Genomic DNA, 14,566 nt, shown 5'->3' with positions numbered 1-14,566 from the left:
AACACGAGTGTCTCTTGTTCTTTGTAACAAGTGTTACATTAACATGAGTGTCTCTTTGTTCTTTTGTAACAAGTGTTACATTAACATGAGTGTCTCTTGTTCTTTGTAACAAGTGTTACATTAACATGAGTGTCTCTTGTTCTTTGTAACAAGTGTTATATTAACATGAGTTCTCTTGTTCTTTGTAACAAGTGTTATATTAACACGAGTTCTCTTTGTTCTTTGTAACAAGTGTTACATTAACATGAGTGTCTCTTGTTCTTGTAACAAGTGTTATATTAACATGAGTTCTCTTGTTCTTTGTAACAAGTGTTATATTAACATGAGTGTCTTGTGTCTTTGTAACAAGTGTTATATTAACATGAGTGTCTCTGTTCTTTGTAACAAGTGTTACATTAACATGAGTGTCTTTGTTCTTTGTAACAAGTGTTACATTAACATGAGTGTCTAGTTTTTGTAACAAGTGTTATATTAACACGAGTTCTTTTGTTCTTTGTAACAAGTGTTACATTAACATGAGTGTCTCTTTCTTCTTTGTAAAAAGTGTTACATTAACATGAGTGTCTCTAGTTCTTTGTAACAAGTGTTATATTAACATGAGTGTCTCTTGTTCTTTGTAACAAGTGTTACATTAACATGAGTGTCTCTTGTTCTTTGTAACAAGTGTTATATTAACATGAGTGTCTCTTGTTCTTTGTAACAAGTGTTATATTAACACGAGTTCTCTTGTTCTTTGTAACAAGTGTTACATTAACATGAGTGTCTCTTGTTCTTTGTAACAAGTGTTACATTAACACGAGTGTCTCTTGTTCTTTGTAACAAGTGTTACATTAACATGAGTGTCTCTTTGTTCTTTGTAACTACTGTTATATTAACACGAGTTCTTTTTTCTTTGTAACAAGTGTTATATTAACATGAGTGTCTCTTGTTCTTTGTAACAAGTGTTATATTAACATGAGTGTCTCTTGTTCTTTGTAACAAGTGTTATATTAACATGAGTGTCTCTTGTTCTTTGTAACAAGTGTTATATTAACACGAGTTCTCTTGTTCTTTTAACAAGTGTTACATTAACATGAGTGTCTCTTTGTTCTTTGTAACAAGTGTTACATTAACACGAGTGTCTCTTGTTCTTTGTAACAAGTGTTATATTAACATGAGTGTCTCTTGTTCTTTGTAACAAGTGTTATATTAACACGAGTGTCTCTTGTTCTTTGTAACAAGTGTTACATTAACATGAGTGTCTCTTGTTCTTTGTAACAAGTGTTATATTAACAGTGAGTGTTATATCTTGTTCTTTTCTTTGTAACAAGTGTTACATTAACATGAGTGTCTCTTGTTCTTTGTAACAAGTGTTATATTAACATGAGTGTCTCTTGTTCTTTGTAACAAGTGTTATATTAACATGAGTGTTCTTGTTCTTTGTAACAAGTGTTACATTAACATGAGTGTCTCTTGTTCTTGTAACAAGTGTTACATTAACATGAGTGTCTCTTGTTCTTTGTAACAAGTGTTACATTAACATGAGTGTCTCTTGTTCTTTGTAACAAGTGTTATATTAACATGAGTGTCTCTTGTTCTTTGTAACAAGTGTTACATTAACATGAGTGTCTCTTGTTCTTGTAACAAGTGTTACATTAACACGAGTGTCTCTTGTTCTTTGTAACAAGTGTTATATTAACATGAGTGTTCTCTTGTTCTTTGTAACAAGTGTTATATTAACACGAGTGTCTCTTGTTCTTTGTAACAAGTGTTATATTAACATGAGTGTCTCTTGTTCTTTGTAACAAGTGTTACATTAACATGAGTGTCTCTCTTGTTCTTTGTAACAAGTGTTATATTAACATGAGTGTCTCTTGTAACGTGTTACATTAACACGAGTGTCTCTTGTTCTTTGTAACAAGTGTTATATTAACATGAGTGTCTCTTGTTCTTTGTAACAAGTGTTATATTAACATGAGTGTCTCTTGTTCTTTGTAACAAGTGTTATATTAACATGAGTGTCTCTTGTTCTTTGTAACAAGTGTTACATTAACACGAGTGTCTCTTGTTCTTTGTAACAAGTGTAACAAGTGTTACATATAACATGAGTGTCTCTTGTTCTTTGTAACAAGTGTTACATTAACATGAGTGTCTCTTGTTCTTTGTAACAAGTGTTATATTAACACGAGTGTCTCTTGTTCTTTGTAACAAGTGTTACATTAACATGAGTGTCTCTTGTTCTTTGTAACAAGTGTTATATTAACATGAGTGTCTCTTGTTCTTTGTAACAAGTGTTACATTAACATGAGTGTCTCTTGTTCTTTGTAACAAGTGTTACATTAACATGAGTGTCTCTTGTTCTTTGTAACAAGTGTTATATTAACATGAGTGTCTCTTGTTCTTTGTAACAAGTGTTACATTAACATGAGTTCTCTTGTTCTTTGTAACAAGTGTTACATTAACATGAGTGTCTCTTGTTCTTTGTAACAAGTGTTATATTAACATGAGTGTCTTTTGTTCTTTGTAACAAGTGTTATATTAACATGAGTGTCTCTTGTTCTTTGTAACAAGTGTTACATTAACTTGAGTGTCTCTTGTTCTTTGTAACAAGTGTTATATTAACACGAGTGTCTCTTGTTCTTTGTAACAAGTGTTACATTAACATGAGTGTCTCTTGTTCTTTGTAACAAGTGTTACATTAACATGAGTGTCTCTTGTTCTTTGTAACAAGTGTTATATTAACATGAGTGTCTCTTGTTCTTTGTAACAAGTGTTACATTAACATGAGTGTCTCTTGTTCTTTGTAACAAGTGTTACATTAACATGAGTGTCTCTTGTTCTTTGTAACAAGTGTTACATTAACATGAGTGTCTCTTGTTCTTTGTAACAAGTGTTATATTAACATGAGTGTCTCTTGTTCTTTGTAACAAGTGTTACATTAACATGAGTGTCTCTTTTTCTTTGTAACAAGTGTTATATTAACATGAGTGTCTCTTGTTCTTTGTAACAAGTGTTATATTAACGTGAGTGTTTCTTGTTCTTTGTAACAAGTGTTACATTAACATGAGTGTCTCTTGTTCTTTGTAACAAGTGTTACATTAACATGAGTGTCTCTTGTTCTTTGTAACAAGTGTTACATTAACATGAGTGTCTCTTGTTCTTTGTAACAAGTGTTACATTAACATGAGTGTCTCTTGTTCTTTGTAACAAGTGTTACATTAACATGAGTGTCTCTTGTTCTTTGTAACAAGTGTTACATTAACATGAGTGTCTCTTGTTCTTTGTAACAAGTGTTACATTAACATGAGTGTCTCTTGTTCTTTGTAACAAGTGTTATATTAACATGAGTGTCTCTTGTTCTTTGTAACAAGTGTTACATTAACATGAGTGTCTCTTGTTCTTTGTAACAAGTGTTATATTAACATGAGTGTCTCTTGTTCTTTGTAACAAGTGTTACATTAACATGAGTGTCTCTTGTTCTTTGTAACAAGTGTTACATTAACATGAGTGTCTCTTGTTCTTTGTAACAAGTGTTATATTAACATGAGTGTCTCTTGTTCTTTGTAACAAGTGTTACATTAACATGAGTGTCTCTTGTTCTTTGTAACAAGTGTTATATTAACATGAGTGTCTCTTGTTCTTTGTAACAAGTGTTACATTAACATGAGTGTCTCTTGTTCTTTGTAACAAGTGTTATATTAACATGAGTGTCTTTTGTTCTTTGTAACAAGTGTTACATTAACATGAGTGTCTCTTGTTCTTTGTAACAAGTGTTACATTAACACGAGTGTCTCTTGTTCTTTGTAACAAGTGTTATATTAACATGAGTGTTTTTTCTTTGTAACAAGTGTTACATTAACATGAGTGTCTCTTGTTCTTTGTAACAAGTGTTACATTAACATGAGTGTCTCTTGTTCTTTGTAACAAGTGTTACATTAACATGAGTGTCTCTTGTTCTTTGTAACAAGTGTTACATTAACACGAGTGTCTCTTGTTCTTTGTAACAAGTGTTATATTAACATGAGTGTCTCTTGTTCTTTGTAAGAAGTGTTACATTAACATGAGTGTCTCTTGTTCTTTGTAACAAGTGTTACATTAACATGAATGTCCCTTGTTCTTTGTAACAAGTGTTATATTAACATGAGTGTCTCTTGTTCTTTGTAACAAGTGTTACATTAACATGAGTGTCTCTTGTTCTTTGTAACAAGTGTTATATTAACACGAGTGTCTCTTTTCTTTGTAAACAAGTGTTACATTAACATGAGTGTCTCTTGTTCTTTGTAACAAGTGTTACATTAACACGAGTGTCTCTTGTTCTTTGTAACAAGTGTTATATTAACATGAGTGTCTCTTGTTCTTTGTAACAAGTGTTACATTAACATGAGTGTCTCTTGTTCTTTGTAACAAGTGTTATATTAACACGAGTGTCTCTTTCTTCTTTGTAACAAGTGTTACATTAACATGAGTGTCTCTTGTTCTTTGTAACAAGTGTTATATTAACATGAGTGTCTCTTGTTCTTTGTAACAAGTGTTATATTAACATGAGTGTCTCTTGTTCTTTGTAACAAGTGTTATATTAACATGAGTGTCTTTAGTTCTTTGTAACAAGTGTTACATTAACATGAGTGTCTCTTGTTCTTTCTTTATATAACAAGTGTTACATTAACATGAGTGTCTCTTGTTCTTTGTAACAAGTGTTATATTAACATGAGTGTCTCTTGTTCTTTGTAACAAGTGTTACATTAACATGAGTGTCTCTTGTTCTTTGTAACAAGTGTTACATTAACATGAGTGTCTCTTGTTCTTTGTAACAAGTGTTATATTAACATGAGTGTCTCTTGTTCTTTGTAACAAGTGTTACATTAACATGAGTGTCTCTTGTTCTTTGTAACAAGTGTTACATTAACATGAGTGTCTCTTGTTCTTTGTAACAAGTGTTACATTAACATGAGTGTCTCTTGTTCTTTGTAACAAGTGTTACATTAACATGAGTGTCTCTTGTTCTTTGTAACAAGTGTTATATTAACATGAGTGTCTCTTGTTCTTTGTAACAAGTGTTACATTAACATGAGTGTCTCTTGTTCTTTGTAACAAGTGTTACATTAACATGAGTGTCTCTTGTTCTTTGTAACAAGTGTTACATTAACATGAGTGTCTCTTGTTCTTTGTAACAAGTGTTACATTAACATGAGTGTCTCTTGTTCTTTGTAACAAGTGTTACATTAACATGAGTGTCTCTTGTTCTTTGTAACAAGTGTTACATTAACATGAGTGTCTCTTGTTCTTTGTAACAAGTGTTACATTAACATGAGTGTCTCTTGTTCTTTGTAACAAGTGTTATATTAACATGAGTGTCTCTTTGTTCTTTGTAACAAGTGTTACATTAACATGAGTGTCTCTTGTTCTTTGTAACAAGTGTTACATTAACATGAGTGTCTCTTGTTCTTTGTAACAAGTGTTACATTAACATGAGTGTCTCTTGTTCTTTGTAACAAGTGTTATATTAACACGAGTGTCTCTTGTTCTTTGTAACAAGTGTTATATTAACATGAGTGTCTCTTGTTCTTTGTAACAAGTGTTACATTAACATGAGTGTCTCTTGTTCTTTGTAACAAGTGTTACATTAACATGAGTGTCTCTTGTTCTTTGTAACAAGTGTTACATTAACATGAGTGTCTCTTGTTCTTTGTAACAAGTGTTACATTAACATGAGTGTCTCTTGTTCTTTGTAACAAGTGTTATATTAACATGAGTGTCTCTTGTTCTTTGTAACAAGTGTTACATTAACATGAGTGTCTCTTGTTCTTTGTAACAAGTGTTATATTAACATGAGTGTCTCTTGTTCTTTGTAACAAGTGTTACATTAACATGAGTGTCTCTTGTTCTTTGTAACAAGTGTTACATTAACATGAGTGTCTCTTGTTCTTTGTAACAAGTGTTACATTAACATGAGTGTCTCTTGTTCTTTGTAACAAGTGTTATATTAACATGAGTGTCTCTTGTTCTTTGTAACAAGTGTTACATTAACATGAGTGTCTCTTGTTCTTTGTAACAAGTGTTACATTAACACGAGTGTCTCTTGTTCTTTGTAACAAGTGTTACATTAACATGAGTGTCTCTTGTTCTTTGTAACAAGTGTTATATTAACACGAGTTCTCTTGTTCTTTTAACAAGTGTTACATTAACATGAGTGTCTCTTTGTTCTTTGTAACAAGTGTTACATTAACATGAGTGTCTCTTGTTCTTTGTAACAAGTGTTACATTAACACGAGTGTCTCTTGTTCTTTGTAACAAGTGTTATATTAACATGAGTGTCTCTTTTCTTTGTAACAAGTGTTACATTAACATGAGTGTCTCTTGTTCTTTGTAACAAGTGTTATATTAACATGAGTGTCTCTTGTTCTTTGTAACAAGTGTTACATTAACATGAGTGTCTCTTGTTCTTTGTAACAAGTGTTACATTAACATGAGTGTCTCTTGTTCTTTGTAACAAGTGTTATATTAACATGAGTTCTCTTGTTCTTTGTAACAAGTGTTACATTAACATGAGTGTCTCTTGTTCTTTGTAACAAGTGTTACATTAACATGAGTGTCTCTTGTTCTTTGTAACAAGTGTTATATTAACATGAGTGTCTCTTTTCTTTGTAACAAGTGTTACATTAACATGAGTGTCTCTTGTTCTTTGTAACAAGTGTTACATTAACACGAGTGTCTCTTGTTCTTTGTAACAAGTGTTATATTAACATGAGTGTCTCTTGTTCTTTGTAACAAGTGTTACATTAACACGAGTTCTCTTGTTCTTTGTAACAAGTGTTACATTAACATGAGTGTCTCTTGTTCTTTGTAACAAGTGTTATATTAACATGAGTGTCTCTTGTTCTTTGTAACAAGTGTTACATTAACATGAGTGTCTCTTGTTCTTTGTAACAAGTGTTATATTAACATGAGTGTCTCTTGTTCTTTGTAACAAGTGTTATATTAACATGATTGTTTCTTTTTCTTTGTAACAAGTGTTACATTAACATGAGTGTCTCTTGTTCTTTGTAACAAGTGTTATATTAACATGAGTGTCTCTTGTTCTTTGTAACAAGTGTTATATTAACACGAGTTTTAACAAGTGTTACATTAACACGAGTGTCTCTTTTGTTCTTTGTAACAAGTGTTACATTAACATGAGTGTCTCTTTTTTTTGTAACAAGTGTTATATTAACACGAGTTCTTTTGTTCTTTGTAACAAGTGTTACATTAACATGAGTGTCTTTTGTTCTTTGTAATAAGTGTTACATTAACATGAGTGTCTCTTGTTCTTTGTAACAAGTGTTACATTAACATGAGTGTCTCTGTTCTTTTAACAAGTGTTATATTAACACGAGTGTCTCTTGTTCTTTGTAACAAGTGTTATATTAACATGAGTGTCTCTTGTTCTTTGTAACAAGTGTTACATTAACATGAGTGTCTCTTGTTCTTTGTAACAAGTGTTACATTAACATGAGTGTCTCTTGTTCTTTGTAACAAGTGTTATATTAACATGAGTGTCTCTTGTTCTTTGTAACAAGTGTTATATTAACATGAGTGTTTCTTTTTCTTTGTAACAAGTGTTACATTAACATGAGTGTTTCTTGTTCTTTGTAACAAGTGTTACATTAACATGAGTGTCTCTTGTTCTTTGTAACAAGTGTTATATTAACATGAGTGTTTTTTCTTCTTTGTAACAAGTGTTACATTAACACGAGTGTCTCTTGTTCTTTGTAACAAGTGTTATATTAACATGAGTGTCTCTTGTTCTTTGTAACAAGTGTTATATTAACATGAGTGTCTCTTGTTCTTTGTAACAAGTGTTACATTAACACGAGTGTCTCTTTCTTTGTAACAAGTGTTATATTAACACGAGTGTCTCTTGTTCTTTGTAACAAGTGTTACATTAACACGAGTGTCTCTTGTTCTTTGTAACAAGTGTTATATTAACATGAGTGTCTCTTGTTCTTTGTAACAAGTGTTACATTAACACGAGTTCTCTTGTTCTTTGTAACAAGTGTTACATTAACACGAGTGTCTCTTGTTCTTTGTAACAAGTGTTATTAACATTAACACTTGTTCTTTGAACAAGTGTTCTTGTTCTTTTTGTAACAAGTGTTACATTAACATGAGTGTCTCTTGCTCTTTGTAACAAGTGTTATATTAACATGAGTGTCTCTTGTTCTTTTAACAAGTGTTACATTAACAAATATGTCTCTTGTTCTTTGTAACATGTGTTACATTAACATGAGTGTCTCTTGTTCTTTGTAACAAGTGTTACATTAACATGAGTGTTTTTTAACAAGTGTTACATTAACATGTTCTTTGTAACAAGTGTTATATTAACATGAATGTCTCTTGTTCTTTGTAACAAGTGTTACATTAACATGAGTGTCTCTTGTTCTTTGTAACAAGTGTTACATTAACATGAGTGTCTCTTGTTCTTTGTAACAAGTGTTACATTAACACGAGTGTCTCTTGTTCTTTGTAACAAGTGTTATATTAACACGAGTGTCTCTTGTTCTTTGTAACAAGTGTTATATTAACATGAGTGTCTCTTGTTCTTTGTAACAAGTGTTACATTAACACGAGTGTCTCTTGTTCTTTGTAACAAGTGTTATATTAACATGAGTGTCTCTTTTCTTTGTAACAAGTGTTACATTAACACGAGTGTCTCTTGTTCTTTGTAACAAGTGTTATATTAACATGAGTGTCTCTTGTTCTTTGTAACAAGTGTTATATTAACATGAGTGTTTCTTGTAACAAGTGTTACTTAACATGAGTGTCTTTGTTCTTTGTAACAAGTGTTACATTAACATGAGTGTCTCTTGTTCTTTGTAACAAGTGTTATATTAACATGAGTGTCTCTTGTTCTTTGTAACAAGTGTTACATTAACATGAGTGTCTCTTGTTCTTTGTAACAAGTGTTATATTAACATCAGTGTCTCTTGTTCTTTGTAACAAGTGTTACATTAACATGATTGTTTCTTTTCTTTGTAACAAGTGTTACATTAACATGAGTGTCTCTTGTTCTTTGTAACAAGTGTTATATTAACATGAGTGTTTCTTGTTCTTTGTAACAAGTGTTACATTAACACGAGTGTCTCTTGTTCTTTGTAACAAGTGTTACATTAACATGAGTGTCTCTTGTTCTTTGTAACAAGTGTTATATTAACACGAGTTCTCTTGTTCTTTGTAACAAGTGTTACATTAACATGAGTGTCTTGTTCTTGTTCTTTTAACAAGTGTTACATTAACATGAGTGTCTCTTGTTCTTTGTAACAAGTGTTATATTAACATGAGTGTTTCTTGTTCTTTGTAACAAGTGTTACATTAACATGAGTGTCTCTTGTTCTTTGTAACAAGTGTTATATTAACACGAGTGTCTCTTGTTCTTTGTAACAAGTGTTACATTAACATGAGTGTCTCTTGTTCTTTGTAACAAGTGTTATATTAACATGAGTGTCTCCTGTTCTTTGTAACAAGTTTTATATTAACAAGAGTGTCTCTTTTCTTTGTAACAAGTGTTACATTAACATGAGTGTCTCTTGTTCTTTGTAACAAGTGTTACATTAACATGAGTGTCTCTTGTTCTTTGTAACAAGTGTTATATTAACATGAGTTTTCTTTGTTCTTTGTAACAAGTGTTACATTAACATGAGTGTCTCTTTGTTTACATTAACATTGTAACAAGTGTTATATTAACATGAGTGTCTCCTGTTCTCTGTAACATGTGTTATATTAACAAGAGTGTCTCTTTCTTTGTAACGAGTGTTATATTAACACGAGTGTCTCTTGTTCTTTGTCACAAGTGTTACATTAACATGAGTGTCTCTTGTTCTTTGTAACAAGTGTTATATTAACATGAGTGTCTCTTGTTCTTTGTAACAAGTGTTATATTAACATGAGTGTCTCTTGTTCTTTGTAACAAGTGTTACATTAACATGAGTGTCTCTTGTTCTTTGTAACAAGTGTTACATTAACATGAGTGTCTCTTGTTCTTTGTAACAAGTGTTATATTAACATGAGTGTCTCTTGTTCTTTGTAACAAGTGTTTCATTAACATGAGTTCTTTTTTTCTTTGTAACAAGTGTTACATTAACATGAGTGTCTCTTGTTCTTTGTAAAGTGTTATATTAACATGAGTCTCTAGTTCTTTGTAACATGTGTTACATTAACACGAGTTTTGTTCTTGTAACAAGTGTTATATTAACATGAGTGTCTCTTGTTCTTTGTAACAAGTGTTATATTAACATGAGTGTCTCTTGTTCTTTGTAACAAGTGTTACATTAACATGATTGTCTCTTGTTCTTTGTAACAAGTGTTACATTAACATGAGTGTCTCGTTCTTTGTAACAAGTGTTATATTAACATGAGTGTCTCTTGTTCTTTGTAACAAGTGTTATATTAACATGAGTGTCTCTTGTTCTTTGTAACAAGTGTTACATTAACATGAGTGTCTCTTGTTCTTTGTAACAAGTGTTATATTAACATGAGTGTCTCTTTTTCTTTGTAACAAGTGTTACATTCTTTTCTTTGTAACAAGTGTTATATTAACACGAGTGTCTCTTGTTCTTTGTAACAAGTGTTACATTAACATGAGTGTCTCTTGTTCTTTGTAACAAGTGTTATATTAACACGAGTGTCTCTTGTTCTTTGTAACAAGTGTTACATTAACATGAGTGTCTCTTGTTCTTTGTAACAAGTGTTACATTAACATGAGTGTCTCTTGTTCTTTGTAACAAGTGTTATATTAACACGAGTTCTCTTGTTCTTTGTAACAAGTGTTACATTAACATGAGTGTCTCTTGTTCTTTGTAACAAGTGTTACATTAACATGAGTGTCTCTTGTTCTTTGTAACAAGTGTTATATTAACATGAGTGTCTCTTGTTCTTTGTAACAAGTGTTACATTAACATGAGTGTCTCTTGTTCTTTGTAACAAGTGTTATATTAACATGAGTGTCTCTTGTTCTTTGTAACAAGTGTTACATTAACATGAGTGTCTCTTGTTCTTTGTAACAAGTGTTACATTAACATGAGTGTCTCTTGTTCTTTGTAACAAGTGTTATATTAACATGAGTGTCTCTTGTTCTTTGTAACAAGTGTTACATTAACATGAGTGTCTCTTGTTCTTTGTAACAAGTGTTACATTAACATGAGTGTCTCTTGTTCTTTGTAACAAGTGTTACATTAACATGAGTGTCTCTTGTTCTTTGTAACAAGTGTTACATTAACATGAGTGTCTCTTGTTCTTTGTAACAAGTGTTATATTAACATGAGTGTCTCTTGTTCTTTGTAACAAGTGTTACATTAACATGAGTGTCTCTGGTTCTTTTTAACAAGTGTTACATTAACATGAGTGTCTCTAGTTCTTTGTAACAACTGTTATATTAACACGAGTTCTTTTTTCTTTGTAACAAGTGTTACATTAACATGAGTGTCTCTTGTTCTTTGTAAAAAGTGTTATATTAACATGAGTGTCTAGTTCTTTGTAACAAGTGTTACATTAACATGAGTGTCTCTTGTTCTTTGTAACAAGTGTTACATTAACATGAGTGTCTCTTGTTCTTTGTAACAAGTGTTATATTAACATGAGTTCTCTTGTTCTTTGTAACAAGTGTTACATTAACACGAATGTCACCTGTTCTTTGTAACAAGTGTTATATTAACAAGAGTGTCTCTTTCTTTGTAACAAGTGTTATATTAACATGAGTGTCTCTTGTTCTTTGTAACAAGTGTTACATTAACATGAGTGTCTCTTGTTCTTTGTAACAAGTGTTATATTAACATGAGTGTCTCTTGTTCTTTTGTAACAAGTGTTATATTAACATGAGTGTCTCTTGTTCTTTGTAACAAGTGTTACATTAACATGAGTGTCTCTTGTTCTTTGTAACAAGTGTTATATTAACATGTCTCTTCTTTTTGTGTTATCACAAGTGTTCTTTCTTAACAAGTGTTATATTAACATGAGTGTCTCTTGTTCTTTGTAACAAGTGTTATATTAACATGAGTGTCTCTTGTTCTTTTGTAACAAGTGTTACATTAACATGAGTGTCTCTTGTTCTTTGTAACAAGTGTTACATTAACATGAGTGTCTCTTGTTCTTTGTAACAAGTGTTATATTAACATGAGTGTCTCTTGTTCTTTTGTAACAAGTGTTACATTAACATGAGTGTCTCTTGTTCTTTGTAACAAGTGTTATATTAACACGAGTTCTTTTGTTCTTTGTAACAAGTGTTACATTAACATGAGTGTCTCTTGTTCTTTGTAACAAGTGTTATATTAACATGAGTGTCTCTAGTTCTTTGTAACAAGTGTTATATTAACATGAGTGTCTCTTTTCTTCTTTGTAACAAGTGTTACATTAACATGAGTGTCTCTTGTTCTTTGTAACAAGTGTTATATTAACATGAGTGTCTCTTGTTCTTTGTAACAAGTGTTATATTAACACGAGTGTCTCTTGTTCTTTGTAACAAGTGTTATATTAACACGAGTGTCTCTTGTTCTTTGTAACAAGTGTTATATTAACATGAGTGTCTCTTGTTCTTTGTAACAAGTGTTATATTAACATGAGTGTCTCTTGTTCTTTGTAACAAGTGTTATATTAACATGAGTGTCTCTTGTTCTTTGTAACAAGTGTTATATTAACATGAGTGTCTCTTGTTCTTTGTAACAAGTGTTACATTAACATGAGTGTCTCTTGTTCTTTGTAACAAGTGTTATATTAACATGAGTGTCTCTTGTTCTTTGTAACAAGTGTTACATTAACATGAGTGTCTCTTGTTCTTTGTAACAAGTGTTATATTAACATGAGTGTCTCTTGTTCTTTGTAACAAGTGTTACATTAACACGAGTGTCTCTTGTTCTTTGTAACAAGTGTTACATTAACATGAGTGTCTCTTGTTCTTTGTAACAAGTGTTATATTAACACGAGTTCTCTTGTTCTTTGTAACAAGTGTTACATTAACATGAGTGTCTCTTGTTCTTTGTAACAAGTGTTACATTAACATGAGTGTCTCTTGTTCTTTGTAACAAGTGTTATATTAACACGAGTTCTCTTGTTCTTTGTAACAAGTGTTACATTAACATGAGTGTCTCTTGTTCTTTGTAACAAGTGTTACATTAACATGAGTGTCTCTTGTTCTTTGTAACAAGTGTTATATTAACATGAGTGTCTCTTGTTCTTTGTAACAAGTGTTACATTAACATGAGTGTCTCTTGTTCTTTGTAACAAGTGTTATATTAACATGAGTGTCTCTTGTTCTTTGTAAAAAGTGTTATATTAACATGAGTGTCTCTTGTTCTTTGTAACAAGTGTTACATTAACATGAGTGTCTCTTGTTCTGTTACATAACAAGTGTTATATTAATTAACATGAGTGTCTCTTGTTCTTTGTAACAAGTGTTATATTAACATGAGTGTCTCTTTTTCTTTGTAACAAGTGTTACATTAACATGAGTGTCTCTTGTTCTTTGTAACAAGTGTTATATTAACATGAGTGTCTCTTGTTCTTTGTAACAAGTGTTACATTAACATGAGTGTCTCTTGTTCTTTGTAACAAGTGTTACATTAACATGAGTGTCTCTTGTTCTTTGTAACAAGTGTTATATTAACACGAGTGTTTCTTGTTCTTTGTAACAAGTGTTATATTAACACGAGTGTCTCTTGTTCTTTGTAACAAGTGTTATATTAACATGAGTGTCTCTTGTTCTTTGTAACAAGTGTTATATTAACATGAGTGTCTCTTGCTTTGTAACAAGTGTTACATAAACATGAGTGTTTCTTGTTCTTTGTAACAAGTGTTACATTAACACGAGTGTCTTTTGTCCATTGTGTTAAATAAATATTGTTGTCTTTTCTTTGTTAACAAGTGTTATATTAACATGATTGTTTCATGTTCTTTGTAACAAGTGTTACATAAACATGATTGTCTCTTCTTTTTGTAATAAGTTTTATATTAGCACAAGTTTTCTCATTCTTTGTAACAAGTATTACATTAACACGAGTGTCTCTTGTTCTTTTTAAGAACTGTTACATTGACATGATGGTCTTTTGTTCTTTGTAACAAGTGTTACATAAAAACGAGTTCTCTTTGTTCTTTGTAACAAGTGTTACATAAAAACGAGTTCTCTTGTTTGTAACAAGTGTTATATTAAAATGAGTGTCTCGTGTTCTTTGTAACAAGTGTTATATTAACACGAGTTCTCTTCTTCTTCAAAACAAGTGTTACATTAACACGAGTTCTCTTGTTTGTAACAAATCGTTACAATAACAAGAGTGTCTCTTGTTCTTTGTAATAAGTGTTATATTAACACGAGTTCTCTTGTTCTTTTTAACAAGTGTTATATCAACACGAGTTCTTTTTTTCTTTTTAAGAAGTGTTACATTAACAAGAGTGTCTCTTTCTGTGTAACAAGTGTTACATTAACACGAGGGTCTCTTGTTCTTTCTAACAAGTGTTATATTAACAAGAGTGTCTCTTTTTGTGTAACAAGTGTTACATAAACATGAGTGTTTCTGGTTATATGTAATAAGTGTTATATTGACATGAGGTTACTTGTTCTTTTTAA

Source organism: Tachypleus tridentatus, chromosome 3 (genome assembly GCF_004210375.1).
Source record: "Tachypleus tridentatus isolate NWPU-2018 chromosome 3, ASM421037v1, whole genome shotgun sequence".
NCBI classification, from domain to species: Eukaryota; Metazoa; Arthropoda; class Merostomata; order Xiphosura; family Limulidae; genus Tachypleus; species Tachypleus tridentatus.
This window is presented reverse-complemented; position numbering follows the sequence as displayed.